The sequence below is a fragment of the Eschrichtius robustus genome, chromosome 7 (genome assembly GCF_028021215.1).
Source record: "Eschrichtius robustus isolate mEscRob2 chromosome 7, mEscRob2.pri, whole genome shotgun sequence".
NCBI classification, from domain to species: Eukaryota; Metazoa; Chordata; class Mammalia; order Artiodactyla; family Eschrichtiidae; genus Eschrichtius; species Eschrichtius robustus.
Window position 1 is genome coordinate 126,854,939 of NC_090830.1, and position 15,462 is coordinate 126,870,400.

Below are 15,462 nucleotides of genomic sequence, written 5' to 3' on the forward strand. Positions count from 1 at the left end.
ATTCCCCAAGGACGGAAAGTCACTGCAGAAGCTCTCTAGACCCTTCTGGAACGTTTCCATTCATACACCCTTTTCCCCTCGCTCCCTTCCTTACTTTTTTTTTTTCTGTACATATTTATTGAGCAGGCACCCTGCCAGCCTATGTTTAGAGCTGCCCTACTCCTGCTCTAGTGGCGCTTACCGTTTGTTGATCGTGGCAGCTGCTTCACTGACCAGCTGTGTGGCCTTGGCCAAAAGCTCATTGAGCTCCTTTTCCGTGGCAGCCACTGTCTTAGGCTCTGAGAAGGGGCTTAGGGAAGCATAGAAAATAAGCAAGGGGAAAAAAAAACAGGGGGAAAAAAAAGCTCTATGAGGAAAATAAAACAGCATAATATGACCGTGATGGGAGTGGAGCTATTTTAGAAATGCTTCCATTTTCTGAAATAACGTTCTGTAATAATAAGAAGAAGAATACATTCTTATTTTCTAGTGTTGTAACATTATGTAACAAAATACACATAAACCCCTTAAGGCATTACCTTGCCCACAGTAATTTTCAGTTGGTATTGGCATTAACCTTATCAATAATGCCTTTCTTTGAAGCATTCTAAAAATGTGAAAGAATTTTGTATTGCACTCAATAACATATCACAATTTAGTATAAACCGATGTTTAAATGTAATACTTAACTATCAACTACCTCACCCCCATTGTTTTCCAGAAGATGTGCCAGGTGTATGGAGTAGTTTTCTATGACCCCAGAACCATAGCAAAACCTGAAATGACAAGCTTGGGTTACTAAAGTCCTTTCTCACATTCACATTCTCTGATGCCCGATTAGAAGCAGGGCTGAGTGGTGTAAGGATCTGTATGAAACTCTCCTGGCCAAATGCGTCCAGCCCCTCAATAGTGTTTTTCCCTGAATCCAATCCATAAAAAGTAGTTAAAGAGAGGACGTATAGGAAAATGCTGTTGTGACTGTTACATTGAGCCTCTTAATTGCTATCTTAGTCTGCTGGGGCTGCCATAACAAAATGCCACAGACTAAGTAGCTTATGCAACAAAAATTTATTTCTCACAGTTCTGGAGGTTGGGACGCCTAAGATCAAGGTGTCAGCAAAGTAGGTTTCATTCTGAGGCCTCTTCTCTTGGTTTGTAGGCAGCATCCATCTTGCTGTGCACTCATAAAATCTTTTTTGTGCAGTTGTGTAAGGAGAGGGAGAAGGAGAGAGAGAGAATGGGTGGGTGGGGGCAGGAAGGGCTCTCTGGTGTTTGTTCCTTCTTAAGAGGACACTAATCCTATTGGATCAGGGCCCTACCCTTATGACCTCTTTTAACCTTAATTCGTTAAAGGCCCCATTTCCAAATACAGCCACCCTGGGGTTAGGATTTCAACGTATGAATTTTAGGGGTACATGAACATGCAGTCCATAACAAATGCTGATGGTGGAGGTGTAACCAAAATGGGGAAAGAGAGCACAGAAGGGGAAGAACTGAGACATGGGGTAGGAAGGAAATATTGTTGGCCTGTTTCAGAACTATCTGGATTGTTTCTACATGTGTTCCATCAAAGAATACTCATTGTTTAGTGCATATAAATGTGCAAGGGATTGAGGGGGAATATAATTATAAGTACTCCAAAGACTTACAGCCACCAGATTTCACATCAAAGGTTTCTGGAAAGTCCTACTCCAAAAATACGTAGTTTAAAATGTTCTCAATGTTAACTTGCGAATTCTCAAATATCTGATTATTTACTCTTATGACATTATTGGATTCCTATAATAAACGTAAATAGCTCAGACCTTTCTTTCAGTTTTGCTTGTAAGACTTTCAGTCTCTGAATATTATTATTTTGCCAGTTTTCTGGAGGAAATGTCAGTCATTTGATTTATTTTAGTCAATAAATTTACCTTCCCTCCAGCAAATTCCTGCCCTGGAACCCTGCCAAACCATGCATTTTGTGAATGAAATGCTTGTATTTGTGAGATTTCTATGAAACATAGAATTATTGAATATCTTTTACTAAATCATAGTGAATGTGATGCAGCTAGTGAATTGTGCTTGAATTGTGTTGCATCTGGCACTAATTTCAAACATGTAAGTCTCATTTAAATTTTCAAATATCTTAAAAAGCATAAAGCAGTTTTTCTTTGCCAAGAAATATTATAGTTTATGAATCATTTTTCCTTATATTTAGTAATTTTTATCCTTAGTGTAGAGATTACAAGTCACACTCATATTATAAAAGATTAATTGTGGAGGTCTTTTTTGACAGTTGCTAAATCTCTGATTGTTGAAAATTTCCCCAAATATAATGAAATCCCTTAAATATTTCTCAGTTGGAAAAAGTGAATATGACTTTGTTGAACAAATGATAAATGTGCTTCTTGCTGAAACTGAGAAAGAGAAGAGTTATTTCCATCTGTACAAAACGTCTCATTGAAGAAAAAGTAGTCTAGTGACTTATGCGAAAGAATAGAAACAAGAGAGTTCTGAACTTTAGGAATTGTGTGACAAATTCTCTATCTGAATTTTTTTTTAATTTGCAAATTGAAACATAGATAACAATGTTAATCTTCCAAGACTATGTTGAACAGCTAACACTATGACATCAGCAACTGTTGATATTGGAGGAAACAAAATTTCTGTAATATAGGATGTTGCCAAAGAAAAGTACAGTTTCTTTATTCATCATGTCTGGTACTTTCAAATTCTTCAGGTCCAATAGGTTGTACATAGGACAATAGGAGAGGAAGCATTTCTGGGTGCTAGGTATTTTGCAACTAACGTCATATAAGCCATTAGTTGCAAATAAACTATATGTCATATGGTGTAGTTATTATTGTATCCATTTGACAGACAAGGAAATTAAGGCTTCAAGAGTTTTAAGAAACTTGCCTAATGTCACACAGCTAGTAACATGCAAAATTAAGGTGGGGAAGTTTCACTGCACTCTGAAGCTCCTGCTCTTTCTGCTGTCACACACTGCCCCTTTTACAGTGAAGTTCCTGATAAATCCCAGCATAGTGCAGTCAATAAAGTGTAGACATCATTAATACCCAGTGAGATGTGTACCGGATGGGAGCTCGTGAAAATAGAGGCTTCAGGAGCAAAATGTGTCTTCTCTCTCCATCTCTCTTAGTACCTAGTGAGTGATCAAATCCCATCAGAGGCATCCTCTTCAATCATTGCTGGATTGCTCCATTGAAATCTATGTTACTCTCCCTTTTCCTAACACCTTCATCCTCTGAAACAGCCCATTGCCTGATTAATCTCTCTGAATGAAGGAACACGTGTAAAGCTTTTAACACTCATCCTAGCATGTAGTCAATAGTCAATAAACATTAGTTCCCTTCCCTTACACATAAAAACTGTGTGTGTGTGTGTGTGTGTGTGTGTGTGTGTGTTGGGGCAAGGGGAATTGAACAGGCAGAACACAGAGGATTTTTAGGGCAGTGAAAATACTCTGTCTGATACCATGATGATAGATACATTTGTCCAAACTCATAGAGTGTACAACACCAAGAGCAAACTGTAATGCAGACTGTGGACTTTGGGTGATTACGATGTGTCAGTATAGGTTCATCAGTTGTAACAAACGTACCATTCTGGTGGGGGATATCAGTCGTGGGGGAGGAGCAATTCATATAAGAAAGAATCTCTATACCTTGCCTTCAATTTTGCTGTGAACTTAAAACTGCTCTAAAGATAATGTTTTTAAAAATCATAAGACGAATAACACTTCATTACTTGTGAAAATTACATGAAATCCAAATTTTAATGTCCATAAATAAAGTTCTATGGGAACAAATACACACAAAAAAACTGAGTACATACATGTTGACAGATTATCAGATTGATCTGTCAACATCTTCGTGGTCTTTACTATGTGCCCAATGCTTAGCACTTTGCTAAGGTTTGAGGAGAATACAAATGAAGTATGTGAACTGATCTGTCAAGAAGTTTGTAGTCCAAGACATGTAATGAGGTTATAAATGATACATTTTGCACCATGAGTACCAAAATTATGAGGTCCATGATGTAAGTAGAAACTACAGAAGTCCCAGAATGGAATTCAGCATGTGCTATTTCCTTTGCCTGGAATACCTTTCTCTTTTCTAGCTGTTGAACTTCTTTTCAGTCTTCAAAACCTAGATCAAATATTACCTTCTAAGTTAAGCCTTTCCTGACTCATACTGTTCATGCCTTTCTTCTCTGTGCATTCATAGCAGTTGATACACAGCACAACTAGGGCTTCATCACACTGAAATACAATTATTTGTCATAGGTGAGTCTTCCCTGATGGATTGTGAACTCCTTTGAAGGCACAGTCCTTGTCCTGCAGTAAGTGCTCAGTAAATGTTTGTGGAGAGGATGGATGGATGATGGAAGTGGAGATGTCAAGGCATGAGATGAAGAGAAATGGGGACGGAAGAAGAACTACAATCCTGCAGCCTGTGGAACAAAAACCACATTCACAGAAAGATAGACAAGATGAAAAGGCAGAGGGCTATGTACCAGATGAAGGAACAAGATAAAACCCCAGAAAAACAACTAAATGAAGTTGAGATAGGCAACCTTCCAGAAAAGGAATTCAGAATAGTGATAGTGAAGATGATCCACGACCTCAGAAAAAGAATGGAGGCAAAGATCAAGAAGATGTAAGAAATGTTTAACAACGACCTAGAAGAATTAAAAAACAAACAAACAGAGATGAACAATACAATAACTGAAATGAAAAATACACCAGAAGGAATCAATAGCAGAATAACTGAGGCAGAAGAACAGATAAGTGACCTGGAAGACAGAATGGTGGAATTTACTGCTACAGAACAGAATAAACAAAAAAGAATGAAAAGAAATGAAGACAGCCTAAGATACCCCTGGGACAACATTAAATTCAACAACATTCGCATTATAGGGGTCCCAGAAGTAGAAGAGAGAGAGAAAGGACCCGAGAAAATATTTGAGAGATTATACTTGAAAACTTCCCTAACATGGGAAAAGAAATAGCCACCCAAGTCCAGGAAGCACAGAGTCCCATACAGGATAAACCCAAGGAGAAACACGCCAAGACACATAGTAATCAAATTGGCAAAAATTAAAGACAAAGAAAAATTGTTGAAAGCAGCAAGGGAAAAATGACAAATAACATACGAGGGAACTCCCATAAGGTTAACAACTGATTTCTCAGCAGAAACTCTACAAGCCAGAAGGGAGTAGCATGATATACTTGAAGTGATGAAAGGGAAGAACCTACAACCAAGATTATTCTACCCAGCAGGGATCTCATTCAGATTCAAAGGAGAAATCAAAAGCTTTACAGACAAGCAAAAGCTAAGAGAATTCAGCACCACCAAACCAGCTCTACAACAAATGCTAAAGGAACTTCTCTAAGTGGGACACACAAGAGAAGAAGAGGACCTACAAAAACAAACCCAAAACAATTAAGAAAATGGTCATAGGAACATACATATCGATAATTACCTTAAACGTGAATGGATTAAATGCTCCAACCAAAAGACACAGGCTTGCTGAATGGATACAAAAACAAGACCCATATATATGCTGTCTACAAGAGACCCACTTCAGACCTAGGGACACATACAGACTGAAAGTGAGGGGATGGAAAAAGATATTCCATGCAAATGGAAATCAAAAGAAAGCTGGAGTGGCAATACTCATATCAGATAAAATAGACTTTAAAATAAGAATGTTACAAGAGACAAGGAAGGACACTACAGAATGATCAAGGGATCAATCCAAGAAGAAGATATAACAATTATAAATATATATGCACCCCACATAGGAGCACCTCAATACATAAGGCAACTGCTAACAGCTATAAAAGAGGAAATCGACAGTAACACAATAATAGTAGGGGACTTTAACACCTCACTGACACCAATGGACAGATCATCCAAAATGAAAATAAATAAGGAAACAGAAGCTTTAAATGACACAATAGACCAGATAGATTTAATTGATGTTTATAGGACATTCCATCCAAAAACAGCAGACTACACTTTCTTCTCAAGTGCGCACAGAACATTCTCCAGGATAGATCACATCTTGGGTCACAAATCAAGCCTCAGTAAATTTAAGAAAATTGAAATCATATCAAGCATCTTTTCTGACCACAACGCTATGAGATTAGAAATGAATTACAGGGAAAAAAACATAAAAAACACAAAGACATGGAGACTAAACAATACGTTACTAAATAACCAAGAGATCACTGAAGAAATCAAAAGGAAATCAAAAAATACCTAGAGATAAATGACAATGAAAACATGATGATCCAAAACCTGTGGGATGCAGCAAAAGCAGTTCTAAGAGGGAATTTTATAGCTATACAAGCCTACCTCAAGAAACAAGAAAAATCTCAAACAATCTAACCTTACACCTAAAGGAACTAGAGAAAGAAGAACAAACAAAACCCAAAGTTAGCAGAAGGAAAGATATCATAAAGATCAGAGCAGAAATAAATGAAATAGAAACAAAGAAAGCAATAGCAAGGATCAATAAAACTAAAAGCTGGTTCTTTGAGAAGAAAAACAAAATAGATAAACCATTAGCCAGACTCATCAAGAAAAAGAGGGAGAGGACTCAAATCAATAAAATTAGAAATGAAAAAGGAGAAGTTACAACAGACACTGCAGAAATACAAAGCATCCTAAGAGACTACTACAGGCAACTCTATGCCAATAAAATGGACAACCTGGAAGAAATGGACAAATTCTTAGAAAGGTATAACCACCAAGACTGAACCAGGAAGAAATAGAAAATACGAACAGACCAATCACAAGTAATGAAATTGAAGCTGTGATTTAAAAATCTTCCAACAAACAAAAGTCCAGGACCAGATGGCTTCACAGGTGAATTCTATCAAACATTTAGAGAAGAGCTAACACCCATCCTTCTCAAACTCTTCCAAAAAATTGTGGAAGAAGGAACACTCCCAAACTCATTCTATGAGGCCACCATCACCCTGATACCAAAACCAGACAAAGATACTACAAAAAAAAAGAAAATTACAGACCAATATCACTGATGAATATAGATGCAAAAATCCTCAACAAAATACTAGCAAACAGAATCCAACAACACATTAAAAGGATCATACACCACGATCAAGTGGGATTTATCCCAGGGATGCAAGGATTCTTCAATATACGCAAATCAATCAATGTGATACACCATATTAACAAGTTGAAGAAGAAAAACCACATGATCATCTCAATAGAGACAGAAAAACTTTTGACAAAATTCAACACCCATTTATGATAAAAACTCTCCAGAAAGTGGGCATAGAGGGAACCTACCTCAACATAATAAAGAACATATATGACAAACCCACAGCAAACATCATTCTCAATGGTGAAAAAGTGAAAACATTTCCTCTAAGATCAGGAACAAGACAAGGATGTCCACTCTCACCACTATTATTCAACATAGTTTTGGAAGTCCTAGCCTTGGCAATCGGAGAAGAAAAAGAAATAAAAGGAATACAAACTGGAAAAGAAGAAGTAAAACTGTCACTGTTTGCAGATGACATGATACTATACATAGAGAATCCTAAAGACGCCACCAGAAAACTACTAGAGGTAATCAATGAATTTGGTAAAGTTGCAGGATATGAAATTAATGCACAGAAATCTCTTGCATTCCTATACACTAATGATGAAAAATCTGAAAGAGAAATTAAGGAAACACTCCCATTTACCACTGCAACAAAAAGAATAAAATAGCTAGGAATAAACCTACCTAGGGAGACAAAAGACCTGTATGCACAAAACTATAAGACACTGATGAAAGAAATTAAAGATGATACCAACAGATGGAGAGAAATTCCATGTTCTTGGATTGGAAGAATCAATATTGTGAAAATGACTATACTACCCAAAGCAATATACAGATTCAATACAATCCCTATCAAATTACCAATGGCATTTTTTATGGAACTAGAACAAAAAATCTTAAAATTTGTATGGAGACACAAAAGACCCTGCATAGCCAAAGCAGTCTTGAGGGAAAAAAACGGAGCTGGAGGAATCAGACTCCCTGACTTCAGACTATACTACAAAACAACAGTAATCAAGACAGTATGGTACTGGCACAAAAACAGAAACATAGATCAATGGAACAAGATAGAAAGCCCAGAGATAAACCCACGCACCTATGGTCAACTAATCTATGACAAAGGAGGCAAGGATATACAATGGAGAAAAGACAGTCTCTTCAATAAGTGGTGTTGGGAAAACCAGACAGCTACATGTAAAAGAATGAAATTAACACTCCTTAACACCATACACAAAAATAAACTCAAAATGAATTAGAGACCTAAATGTAAGACCAGACACTATAAAAGTCTTAGAGGAAAACATAGGAAGAACACTCTTTGACATAAATCACAGCAAGATCTTTTTTGATCCACCTCCTAGAGTAATGGAGATAAAAACAAAAATAAACAAATGGGACCTAATGAAACTTAAAAGCTTTTGCACAGCAAAGGAAACCATAAACAAGACAAAAAGACAAGCCTCAGAATGGGAGAAAATATTTGCAAATGAATCAACAGACAAAGGATTAATCTCCAAAATATATAAACAGCTCATGCAGCTCAATATTAAAAAAACAAACAACCCAATCCAAAAATGGGCAGAAGACCTAAATAGACATTTCTCCAAAGAAGACATACAGATGGCCAAGAAGCACATGAAAAGCAGCTCAACATCCCTAATTATTAGAGAAATGCAAATCAAAACTACAATGAGGTATCACCTCACACCAGTTAGAATGGGCATCATCAGAAAATCTACAAACAACAAATGCTGGAGAGGGTGTGGAGAAAAGGGAACCCTCTTGCACTGTTGGTGGGAATGTTAATTGATACAGCCACTATGGAGAACAGTATGGAGGTTCCTTAAAAAACTAAAAATAGAATTACCATATGATCCAGCAATCCCACTACTGGGCATATACCCAGAGAAAACCATAATTCAAAAAGTCACATGCACCCCAATGTTCAATGCAGCACTATTTACAATAGCCAGGTCATGGAAGCAACCTAAATGCCCATCGACAGATGAATGGATGAAGAAGATGTGGTACATATATACAGTGGAATATTACTCAGCCATAAAAAGGAACGAAATTGGGTCATTTGTTGAGACGTGGATGGATCTAGAGACTGTCATACAGAGTGAAGTAAGTCAGAAAGAGAAAAACAAATATCGTATATTAACGCATATTTGTGGAACCTAGAAAAATGGTACAGATGAACCGGTTTGCAGGGCAGAAATTGAGACAGATGTAGAGAACAAATGTATGGACACCAAGGGGGGAAAGCCACGGGGGGGTGGGGCTGGTGGTGTGATGAATTGGGCGATTGGGATTGACATGTATACACTGATGTGTATAAAATTGATGACTAATAACCTGCTGTATAAAAAAAAATTAAATTAAATTAAAAATTTTTTTTAAAAAACGAAAGTATTTACAAAATGCCAAGATTGTCTTGGTACTATAAGTAAATTCAGTATATAACACTATTGTTATATATGAGAAATTAGATGTAAAACATTGTATAATGTGGCAATCATAATTAGTATCAATTTTATTAAGAACATAGAAAATATTAAAAACATGCACATAATTGTCTATTATCTATGTCAAGAAGTCCAAGCTGGACAAATTCTGTTTGCTTGGAATTGATGTTTTGTAATGATTTTATGGTCCTGGCAACAGTGGTTATTCATCCATTCAATGAAAAGTTGTTGAAAACCTACTGCCAAATGCAGATCTGAATGCCACCCTCATGGTATGAGAAAACACATAGTTGGGCAACTTCAGTCCAGTGTGATGAGGACTGTATTAGAGGTAAGCAGGAGTGCTGTGTGAGTATGAGGAAGGAGGACCTCATGTGTGGAGAAGACAAGGCTTTGCTGAAGAGAGAGTGCCATCTCCAGTCCTGACATTTGTGTTTATGTGCTTTTGTGAATTCAGGTGGTCATTATGACTGGATTCCTTCTCTGTAATGACAGGCATAGTTTCTTTATGTGGTAGATTTGTGGAACTACAAGTTATTTGCAATTATGTTTTATTAGGAAATAATTATCTGTTGAAAACATTTATAATATAAGATTAAAACATATTAAAAAAAAAAAAAACAGAGAAATGGGGACGGTAGTTTAGGAGTATCACGTCAACAAATGCAGAACGGCAGGAATGCGGTGCTTTAGGTAAGACATAAGAAACCAGCTTGGGTCAGACTCTGGGGGACTTCCCTAAGCCAAACACACAATTTCTACCTTGATACAATGGAGGGAATGAAAGGATTCTAATCAAGGGAGTAATTAGAAAAAGCAGGTGCTCCAGGGAGATTAATGTTATAGTCTTGTGAATATGAAAGATGTATTTGGAAGTAGTTGAGCCAACATGAAAGACACCTAGTTAGAAGACCATTATGGAATAAATGATTAGCATCTGTATAAAAGCAGTGGTAATGGAGGATAAGAGACAAATCTGATCGTCAAGTCTAATATTTTCTCCATTCATTCATTCATTCATTCATTCATTCCCTTTCATTCTTGCTTTCATGCCTTTGCTCTTATATTGGTCCCTGCTTCCTACCCATTCATATTCTGCATTCAGTTTTATGAATTCAACCCAGCCTTTGAGGATACCCTTCACTAGGAACTCCCTTAATCAAATCTGACTTTCAAATAACCCCCTCAAACAACCTGTTGTATGCCACCTCTCACCTCCCTTCTACCTTCAGCACAACATCCTCAATTTATTCTAAAAAATAGCAAAGTTGTTCCAGATGAGCAGTGGTCATGTAGGTGGCCTCCTGGTGGTCTGCTTGGAGACTGACTTGACACATTTTCCTCTGGTGCAGAGAACGGAAAAAGTGTGCTCTGCCTCCCCTTTGATTCTTGCAGTTCACAGGATGGAAATTCCACGTCGGCTAATCTCTTCCTCGTAGATACAGGTACCCCATCTGGAAACCTCTTTTCCAGTTTTAGCCCAATAACTTTGATGTCTTATTCTTCATCGTCTTTTGTGTGTGTGTGACACATAAAACACCGCTACCCACCACGCTCATCCTGATTGCCAAGCACAAGGTGATGATGTGCTGGCGAAGAAAAAGAAAGCTGGAAGTTTAAAGTGAAGTAACTAATTAAAGAACTAGCATCTCACCTTGAATGTGTCCAAAAGAACCCTTCAGAGTGTTTTCCAAAGTTTCCACCATTCAGAGTAAGGGAGAATCATTTCTTATTCAGTATTTTTTTTTTGATTTTTTTATTACCATGTGGAATTATCTTTTATGACCTGGGAATCTAATTGGCATTTAGGATACTGTCTGTCTCTAATGAAATGACTATTCTGAATTTCCTGTAACTATTTGGAAATAAACACTTGAAACCACGTACTTGCTAAATTGAGGCTATCCTGAATGATCTGCCTCATACCATCTTACCCTTGCTAGGTTCTGTCTTGGGATTTTTTTCGAATTGCTTTCTATATAAACTTTGGGGAAATTTACTTATTTAATTCCAGTTACGAAAAGCACATTTTCAACAAGGACCTACTATATAGCACAGGGAACTTACTCAATATTTTGCCATAACCTATAAGGGAAAATAATCTGAGAAAGAATATACATATATGTGTGTGTGTATATATATATATATAAATGTATAACTGAATCACTGTGCTGTACACCTGAAACTAACACAACATTGTAAATCAACTACACTTCAGAAAAAAAAGAAAGAAAAGTACATTTTACTCTGTGGTTATGTTCTCAGTCCAGCCAACCAAATCAGAAACTCAGTCACACACACCGTGCCATCTTGCCCTCCCGGCTCTGAGCCTTGCCCATCCCTAGAGCAATGTCTTCCCTCTTCCCAAGCACACTTCCTAGGTCCTTTCTGGAATTTCATTTTAATTTATATACTGGCTTTTTCTTTTTACCTCTTTGTCTTATATTTTAGTGGTCACTCTAGGGATTACAATGTTCATCCTTAATTTTTCACAGACGACTTAAAGTTAGTCTTTTAACAGTTCATGAAAAATGTAGAAACCTTGCAACTATACAGGTCCATTTACTGTTCTGGACACAACCTTGATATTGTCACATACACTACAGCCACATACATTGTGAATCCCACAATCCAGTATTTGTTTGCTTTAAACCATATATGTATATTAAAGGAATAAAGAGGTGGAATTAGTTTTTTACATCTACTTACATATTTAGTATTTCTGATGCTCTTCATTCCATCCTGTGGATCTGAGTTTATATCTGCTTTCATTTACCTGTGTTCTAAAGAATTTCCTTTAGCATGTCTTGTTAGACTAGTTTCGCTGGCAATGGATTTTCTTAGTTCTCTTTTATCTGAAAACATCTTTATTTCACTTTCATTCTTTTTTTTCAGTCAAGTTTATTGACGCAGAATTTAAGTACAATAAAATTTACCCCTTATAGTGTAAGTTCTATGAGATTTGACAAATGAATATAGTCATGTAACCACTACCACAATCAGCACACCGAATTTTGCCACGAGCTCAAGTTCCCTCATGCCTCTTTGAAGTAAACCACTTCTCACCCTCAGCTCCTGGGAACCATTGAGGTGTTTTCTGTCCTCATGGTTTTGCCTTGTCCAGAATGAAGTCATATAAGTGAAATCCAGTTGTGTGTAGTCTTTTGAGTCTGGCCTATTTCACGTAACATAATGCATTTGAGGATCATTCATGTTGAATGTTATCAGCAGTTTGTTCCTTTTTATTGCTGGGTAGTATTTAATTATGTAGCTATAACAGTTTGTTTGTCCATTCACCAGTTGAAGGATATTTGAAATGTTTTTTATCTTTACCAATTATGAATTATGAACAAAGAATGCTAAAAACACTCACATGTAGGTTTTTGTGTGAATAAATTTTCATTTCTCTTGAGTCAATACCTAGGAGTAGGATTGCTGGGTTGTATGGTAAGTTTGTGTTTAACTATATAAGTAACTGCCAGTTGTTTTCCAAAATGGCTGTACCACTTTCCCATCAGCCATGTGCGAAAGTTCCAGTTGCTCCAAACTCTTGGCAAAGACATTAAAAAGAAATTTACCCACTCAAATAAGTGCTTAGTGGTATCTCATTGTGGTATTAATTTTAATTTCCCTAATGACTAATGAGGTCTGTGACTTGTCTTTTTCTTATTATTATTATTATTATTTTTTTTTTGGCTCTGTTGGGTCTTCGTTTCTGTGCAAGGGCCTTCTCTAGTTGCGGCAAGCGGGGGCCACTCTTCATCGCGATGCACGGGCCTCTCACTATCGCGGCCTCTCTTGTTGTGGAGCACAGGCTCCAGACGCGCAGGCTCAGTAGTCGTGGCTCACGGGCCTAGTTGCTCCACAGCATGTGGGATCTTCCCAGACCAGGGCTCGAACCCGTGTCCCCTGCATTGGCAGGCAGATTCTCAACCACTGTGCCACCAGGGAAGCCCTGTGACTTGTCTTTTGATTTGCCTAAGTGTCTTTCAAAGCACAGAAATTTTCAGTTTTAATAATGTTCAATTTATTGACATTTTCTTTTATGGTTTGTGCTTTTTGTGTTATGTCTAAGAAATCTTTGTCTTGCCCAAGGTTGCAAAGATAGTTTTCCTCTGATTTATTCTAGACATTTTCACAGTTTTAGATTTTAGAGCTATGATCCACTTTGAGTTAATTTTGTATATGGAACAAAGTATAAGTCAAGGTTTATTTTTTGGCAATTTATTGAAATGCCATCATCCATTGAATTGCCTCTTCATCTTTGTTTAAAATCAGATTGACCACATATATGTAGATCTATGTTGTGGACCCTCAATTCTGTCCCACTGGTCTATGTGTATATCCTTTCTCTAATAACACACTGTCTTAACTACAGTGGTTTTATAGTGAGTTTTGAAATCAGATAGTCTGAGTCGTCCAAGACACATTCTTTTTTTGCTCCAAAATTGTTTTGACTATTATAGTTTCCCTGCTTTTCATACAAATTTTAGAATTAGTTTGTCAATTTCTACCAAAAAACACTGACAATATTTTGATGTGCATTGAATCTATAGATCAATTTGGAGAGAACTGACATCTTAACATTATCGAGTCTTCTAATTAATGAACAGTTTATCTCCTGATTTATCTGGGTTTTCTTTAATTTCCCTCAGGGATATTTTGTGGTTTTAAACATACAGGTCATGCACATATTACAGATTTTGCCTAAGTATTTCATGGTTTTGTGATATGTTGTACATAGTACTGTTTTTAATTTCAATTTCCAACGGTTCATTGTTATTAAATAGAAATACAATTTTTAAATTTTGATCATGACCTGAAAAGAATGTGGATTTTCCTGTTGTGTGGATTGTTCTGTGAACATCAATTAGATCAAATTGTTGGATAGTGTTATTCAGGTTTTCTATTTCCTTACTGATATTCTATTTGTTCAGTCCTTATTGTGGGTATGTCTATTTCCCTTTCATTTGTAGCAATTTGTTTCTGGTATTTGAAACTACTTTTAGGTGCATGTATATTTGAATTTCTATGACCTCTTTGTGAATTGACTTCTTTGTCATTACATAATAGCCGTCTTTATCCTTGGTAATATTCTTTGCTATGAAGTCTACTTAGTTTGGTATGAATATAGCCACCTAGGTTTGGGATTTTTTTTTCATATTTGCATGGCATCTTTTTTCATTATTTTATTCTTAAAATATTGAGCCCTTACATTTAAAATGTGTCTCTTATAGACAATACATTCTTGGGTCCTGCATTTTTATCTTGCCGATTTCTGTCTCTTAATTGTTGTACCTGGAATATTTATATTTAATGTAATTATTCATATGGGTAGATTTAAATCTACTATCTTTCTAGTTATTTTCTATTTGTTCAGTCTCTTGTTTGTTCCTTTTTTCGGTGCTTATCTCAGGTAAGCAAGTGCTCCCATCTCACCTCTCCCTTTTGGCTGTCTGTCATTCCTTGGATTTCTAGCTACTTGTTTGTCCTATAAACTTAGTGTTCTGATGGGCTCGAGGAAAGTTATAATTTTGTCATTTATACAGCACTTTATTAATTTTAGAGTATGAATGATGCTCTTTCCAGCTTTCACATTCTAGGTGGAAATGAAACTCATTTTTATTTTTTTAAGGATATCTTTGCTGGATATAGAATTCTAGGTTGATGTGGGGTTTTTTCTTTTATTACTTTAAAGCTGTTGTTTCACTGTCTTTTAGCCTCTGTTGTTTCTGATGAGATGTTAGAAATCCATCAAACTATTGTTCTCCAGTATTAAATGTGCCATTTTTCTCACATACTTTTAAGATTGTCTCTTTACCTTTGGTTTTCAGCAGTTGGACTATAATGTTTCTAGATGCACAGTTTAGATTTTATATGTTTTGCTTGGAGCTCACTGAACTTATGAACTAGAAAATTTATGTCTTTA